The sequence below is a fragment of the Rhinopithecus bieti genome, unplaced genomic scaffold (assembly GCF_001698545.2).
Source record: "Rhinopithecus bieti isolate Rb0 unplaced genomic scaffold, ASM169854v2 scaffold_9769, whole genome shotgun sequence".
In the NCBI taxonomy this organism is placed as follows: Eukaryota; Metazoa; Chordata; class Mammalia; order Primates; family Cercopithecidae; genus Rhinopithecus; species Rhinopithecus bieti.
The window spans coordinates 401,055-407,495 of NW_016806163.1; the positions used below are offsets into that span (position 1 = coordinate 401,055).

At 59.5% G+C, this 6,441-nt stretch overlaps 1 protein-coding gene across 1 annotated transcript in view; it reads right to left on the reverse strand.

Moving 5' to 3' along the window:
• The window catches only part of LOC108531446 (leucine-rich repeat and immunoglobulin-like domain-containing nogo receptor-interacting protein 3), a 19,943-nt gene extending 13,508 nt beyond the window's left edge, over positions 1-6,435 (reverse strand). The window contains 1 exon segment of the mRNA XM_017874892.1: positions 6,397-6,435. The gene's annotated coding sequence lies outside the window, so the exon portion shown is untranslated.
• Positions 6,436-6,441: the final 6 nt, after the last annotated feature.

Consider the following 6,441-nt stretch of genomic DNA (forward strand, 5'->3'; position numbering starts at 1 on the left):
TTTTTAGTAGAGACGGGGTTTCACCATGTTAGCCAGGATGGTCTCGATCTCCTGACCTTGTGATCCGCCCGTCTCGGCCTCCCAAAGTGCTGGGATTACAGGCTTGAGCCACCGCGCCCGGCCTGTTTTTATTTATTTATTTGTGTTTTTTTAATTTCTTTTCTTCTCTTTTCTTTTTTTTTTCCCTTTTTTTTTTTTTTTTTGAGACAGAGTCTCACTCTGTCACCCAGGCTGGAGTACAATGGCGCAATCTCTGCTCACTGCAACCTCCGCCTCCTGGGTTAAAGTGATTCTCCTGCCTCAGTCTCCCAAGTAGCAGGGATTACAGACATGCGCCACCACACCTGGCTAATTTTTGGATTTTTAGCAGAGATGAGGTTTTGCCATGTAGCCCAGGCTGGTCTCGAACTCCTGACCTCAGGTGATCCACCCGCCCCAAACTCCCAAAGGGCTGGGATGACAGGTGTGAGCCACCGCGCCCGGCCCCCTGTCCTTAAGGAGCTTACATTCTGGTGCAGGTGACACCGTGAAATCAGTGTACGTCACATCACTTGGTAATAAATGCCACGGAGGTGAGAACAGCTGTGTCCTCGGGTGACGTCACCTCCTCAGCTCTGCGCCCCGCCATCCACAGGCCGTGAAGCTGGAGCTGGGGCTGACGACCGAGAAGTTTCCTGCCTCCCCTCCCCAGCAAGGGGCACGTCCCACCAAGCCCCGACTGCCCGTCTGCCCCTGCAGGGTCCCCCGCTCTGGTCGTGGGCTTGGTGAGCTCTGCTGCCCGGCCTCGGGAGTCTGGGGGAGCGCGGCGTCGACCCCTGTGGAGGGAGGACTCCTGTTTCAAGGATAGAGCCTCATTACCATGCACGACCAGCCGCAGCCGAGGCCGCAGAGGCCTTTGGCAGGGGGGCCGGGCCGGTGGCAGGGACTGCGTTGGCGGTGGTGGACGGGAGTGGGGGTCTGTCCTCAACAGGTGGGGCTGGTCTGTGTGCTGGCCCCTGCCATGCGATGGCACCCAGGACTCTGGTCCTCCTTCTAAGCCCCAGCATGTGCCTGGTGCTACGTGGGTGCTGGAGGCACGGCAGCTTCCACGCAGACGCCCGCAGCATCACAGCCTGTGGGCCGCACATCCACGCCCTGTTACAAATGTTCCATTCAACGCCTTCTAGCACATTCACAGATCGTCCACCGGCACCTCTAGTTCCAGAACATTCCATCGCCCCCAAAGGGAAGCCCCCTCCCCTTCAGCAGTCAATTCCAGCCCCTCCCCAGCCCTGGCCCGCACGCGTCTGCTTCCTGTCTCTGCGCATTGGCCTGTCCTGGACATCTCACATCAATGCAATCGGATCGTCTGTGGCCTCCAGGGACCGGCCGTTCCCTGAACGTCAAGTTGGGGGCACAAACAGGCGAGCATCGCGCAGCCCAGCGAATGGGCAGATCGTCTGAAAAAAGCGCTGAGGAGGGGAGCCAGCAGGGAGCTGTGGGGGGGTCTGTTCCGGGCTGTGGCTGTGTTCCACGGGCCCAGGGAAGACCCCCTCTGGGCTGAGACCTTGATGGGGAGCTGGGGTCAGCAGGGTACAGCTCCGCGAGGGGCGATGCTGGCCCGGGGTGTGTCTGCGCTTGGTGAGGTGGGAGCCCTGGCTGGCAACTGCAAAACTACCCGGGGCACTGAACCCTCAGGGAGGTGTCTGGACTTGCGTCCACAGGCAATGGGGAGCCATGGGAGGATAAGGAGCAAGAACATGCTGAGATCTGGGCTGCAGTTGGAAGGCGCGTCCAGCTCTGCGTGGTCCAACCCCGCGTCGCACTGCCTCCCCCAAACCTGGAAAGTCTTGACTCTCGGCTGCGCCTCCCTCTTGAGAGAGCAGGGCGCTAATATCTCCCTCTGCGCCCCATCCCCCACACGCAGAGCTATGGCCAACGACGGAGCATGGGGAGGCTGAACTGAACACAGGGTGCTGAACCAACGGCCCCTTGTCCACTCCAGAGCCAGGACAAGAACTCAGGGGTCCCCACCTGAATCGGCCACTGACCGCCTTGGGCAGAGACATCGAAGTCTCTGAGCCTCAGTTTCCTCTTCTGCAAAAGGGAACCAACTGCAGGGTTCCTAGTCGTCTCCCCGGAATGAGCGAGTGAGAGGTCGGGTGAGGAGGTTCCTTCCAGGGAAGTCTCCAATGAGTGCTGGCTGGGGTCAGGAGCCCCAAGTCCTAGGCCCTGGTCTGCTCCTGGCCATGTGTTCACCTCATTCATTCATTCAACAAGCATTCACAAGCATTCATTCATTCATTCATTCAACAAGCATTCATTCAACAATCATTCATTCATTCATTCAACAATCCATTCATTCATTCAACAAGCCATTCATTCATCCAACAAGCATTCATTCATTCTTTCAACAAGCATTCTTTCAACAAGCATTCATTCGTTCATTCAACAAGCATTCATTCATTCATTATAATTCAATCATTCATTCATTCAACAAGCACTTAAAAACAATGCCTGTGTGCCAGGCACTGCTTTTAAGAGAAACAGCAGTGAAGAAAACAGACAAATCCCTGCATTCTGTTTACGGGCGAGAAACAGAAGAAACAAGGAAAGCCAGCTGTCACACGGCGGGCCATGGTATGGGGAAAAAAAACAGGGAAGGGGGGCTTGGGGTTGGCAGAATGGGGTTGGCAGAATGAAGGCCTCCCCACAGCTAACCCGTTCTAATCCCCGGAACTGCAGATAAAGCCACTTTACATGGAAAAAGGGCCTCTGCAGATTAGGATTAAGTAAGAATTGTGAGATCAGGAGATCATCCCGGATCCTCCGGAGGCCCAACATCCTTACAGGGTCCTCACGAGAGGAGGCAGGAGGGTGCAAGTCAGAGACAGATTGGAAGAGGCTGCACTGAGGCTATGAAGGGAGAGGGCGGGGCCCTGAGCCAAGGGATGCGGGTGCCTCTGGGCACTGGGAAAGGCAGGAACCGGATTTTCGCCTGGAGCGTGCAGGAAGGCCCAGCCTTGCCCATGTCCTGTGTGTGTGTTTTCTTTTTTTTTTTTTTAGACAGAGTCTCGCTCTGTCGCCCAGGCTGGAGTGCAGTGGCACAATCTCGGCTCACTGCAACCTCTGCCTCCCAGGTTCAAGTGATTCTCCTGCCTCAGCCTCCCAAGTAGCTGGAACTACAGGCGCCCGCCATCACGCCCAGCTAATTTTTGGTATTTTTAGTAGAGATGGAGTTTCACTCTGTTGGCCAGGCTGTTCTTGATCTCCTGACCTCAGGTGATCCACCCGCCTGGGCCTCCCAAAGTGCTGGGATTACGGGCGTGAGCCACCGCACCCAGCCTTATGCCCTGGTTTGATGCCAGTGAGGTCCATTTTGGACTCTGGCCTCCAGAATGGTCAGATAATAAATGTGTGTGGTTCTCAGCCACTGCTGTCACAGCAGCCAGAACTCATCGGGGTCACTGCAGTCTTGAAGAGTGAGGTCGCTCGAGGCCTCCGGGATCTGTGCAACTGCCTTCTGGGGCGTGGAAGGCAGGGGACATTGACCTCTCCTTGGGGTCTGAGATCTGCAGCGACCACAGTGCAGGCACCGGCCTTGGGGACCCCCTCCCAAAAACTGTCCCCCATGGCAGGACCTGGGCAACGGAGGCCTCTCTTCTCTGTATCCCCAGCTGTCCTTAGATACAGATCCTGGACTCATGATCCTGGAAGCTCTTGGCCCAAGGAGAAGGCAGAGTGTGGCTGGGAGTGGCCGGGGTCCCTTCCTAGAACAGAGGCGGCCCCACCTGCTTGATGCCCGGTGGGATGGGTAGCTCCTCCCTCGGCTCCTGGCCAAGTCCCGCAGCCCTTCCAATCCACCTCCTTTATTCTGAGCAGGGTTCTTCCCCTCGGCCCTCTTGCAAGGTTACCTCGAACACATCCTCCCTCCAGTCCCCACCCAGGGCAAGGGATGCTTGCCTTGACATCTGCCTTGAGAAAGGCCCTCCTGGAGGCCGACCGAACCCAGAGGGGGCAGGGGCCAGATGCTTGGTAGCAGCCCCCTCTGTCCCCAGGCCCACAGCGACCTCCATCTACCTCTCTCTGCCCCCTACCACAACCGGGGTGGTGGGAGTAAGAGGAGTGTGGTCTGGATGCGATCCCCATTCGAGCTTCTGAGACAGATATGGGAGGAGGGGGCCCAGCCCTTCACAACATGAGACCCCCCTCCAAGGTCTGCTTTTGGGGACATGCTGCTGGTCCCCCAGGACCGCTGCATCCTCTGTCCTAGATCCAGGCCCTCCCGAGGCTTCATCCATGACAATTCATTAAGCCCTAATTAGCTTCCATCTGCTGTTAGTCCCCGTCAACCCCTCGAGGGGCTGGGGGCCTCCCGACCCACTTTCCTTCCCAGCTTGTACACGGTAGCCGTGGACTGCTCTGTGCAGGCGGGGCCTCTAGATCTGGAACCAGTTTTGGAGCACCCACTGTCTATACCGGCCACTTCACCCACTAGCCCAGCCCTGATGGGGGGGAATAATAAAGTTCATTTTGAAGAGGAGACTGAGGGTCAGAGTGGGCCCCAGCTCACCGCATCACTTAGCTGCAGTCAGCATTTGAACCTGAGTCTGACGCCAGCTCCTACCCACGAAATCCCAGCTCTACCCTAGAGGGTGGAGGGCGCCCTTTGGAGGCCCAAGATTGACATGTGGTGGTGGGCGGCTCGATGGGGCCCACCTGGGGCAAACTTTGCTGGCAGAGTTCTTCGAGAAGCTCTCTACCTGGTGACGAGGTAGTGACTCAGGGGGTGCCGGGGAATGACAGTGCTGTGGGAAGAGACATCAAACTGCCTTCTATTTCCACTCAGCAAGGCACCTTCAGGTCTCGGCTTACCCTGGGGGTGGATGGCTGAGTCTGAGGGGGGCCAGGAAGGGCCCTGAGCATCTGTTTTATGGCGGCAGCACGCCACAGCCGAGGTGGGCAGCATCTCATTTAATCCTGTGTGGGGTGAATCTGAGAGAGGGGATGTCATTTGCCAGAAGTCACCGGTGGAGACCAGACAGGCAGGGCAGGGAAGGCTGAGTTGAACTCTCCTAAGCCCCCATCCCACTGCCCGGCTGCCCCCTTCCTGCCACCCCATATCATCCAGGTGGGGACAGGAGCGGGGTCTACAGAGGAAGCCCATGGGTTCTTCCTGCTCAGATTCTGTCTCTGACGATGGCTGCCGCTTCGGCTCGGAGAGGAGCCAGGTTAAGGCCATGTCCCGGCAGCCCACCCCGCACCAGCCTCCTGATAAAGCCAGCGCCACCCTCCCTGAACCTGTTTCCAGCCCGCGTCCTCCACCTGACCACTCACACCTCACACCTTCTCCATCCTCTCCACGCCACTTTCAGGGAGCCCTCCTGGGTTGCTGTGGTTCTCACAGCTCTGTTGTCCCTGAAGGATCCCCCCAGCCAAGCCCCAGATCGTCCCTCTGCGAATACCACTGCACAGCAGACGCCCGCTCCCCACCCCCGCCAGAGCAAGGGTGTCTGCAGCCTCACTGCGTCCATGGATTAGCCAGGGACTGCCCGCTAGAATCCAGTTTCTGGGGCCCATCACCTCAGAAGTTCTGACTCCTCAGAACTGGGGGGGCCCGGACACCGGCACCATTAGTGCCCCAAGCACACGTTGAGAAACCCAATTATAAGGTGGTCTCCAGCGTAAGGACACGGGGCTGTTCTTGTGCCCGGACCAAGGAGCAAGGTGGTGCTCCCCAAAACTTGTTGAATGGGGTTCAGGGCCTCCCCTGGCCAGGCCCCAGAGGCCCGGGAGGTGGGGGCACCCAGGCCCAGCCTCAGGGCACAGAGAGAAGCCCCTACCATTTCTGGTGCTATTCAGACGCAGGCCCCCAGAGCAGGGGACTCAGCCCTGTGCCCCTAGGTCCCTCCCCGCCAGGCTGGGTCGTCAGCTCAAGGGACGGAGCAGGCTCCGGTGTGGACCCCAGACACCCTGTGCGTCTTCCAGCTCCGCACCCCAGGCTGGACCAGACCCGGCTCGGGAGAGACAGGCAGGAAGGCGCGGGCTGCAGGCTCTATTCGGACGTTCCCCACACCCCAGACCCAACCAGTCCCCCCTCCATCTCCTCCTGGAGAAGAGCTCATCCTCCCAGCGTCCCCACTGCTCCGGGGAGATGCCCACCCGGTTCCGCGCTCCTTGGCGCCCCAGGGGAGGGGCGGGGGGACCCCAGGGTGGGGAGTTCGCCCCAAAGTTTCCAGGGGAGCGTCGGGGCCTGGCAAGCAGCGATGCGCCCGGGAGGGGTGCGCGGGGCAATTTCCCCTGGCTGAGGATGGGGTCGCGGGTTGGGGGCTTCGGGCAGCAGGGGCGCAGGGTGCAGGTGCGGGGTCCCCAGGCCTGCGGGCGCGCCCCACGCCGGGCTCCGGCTCGGCCACTCACCTGGGCGGCTCCGAGGCGGACACGGCGCGGGCTGCGGCGCGGGGG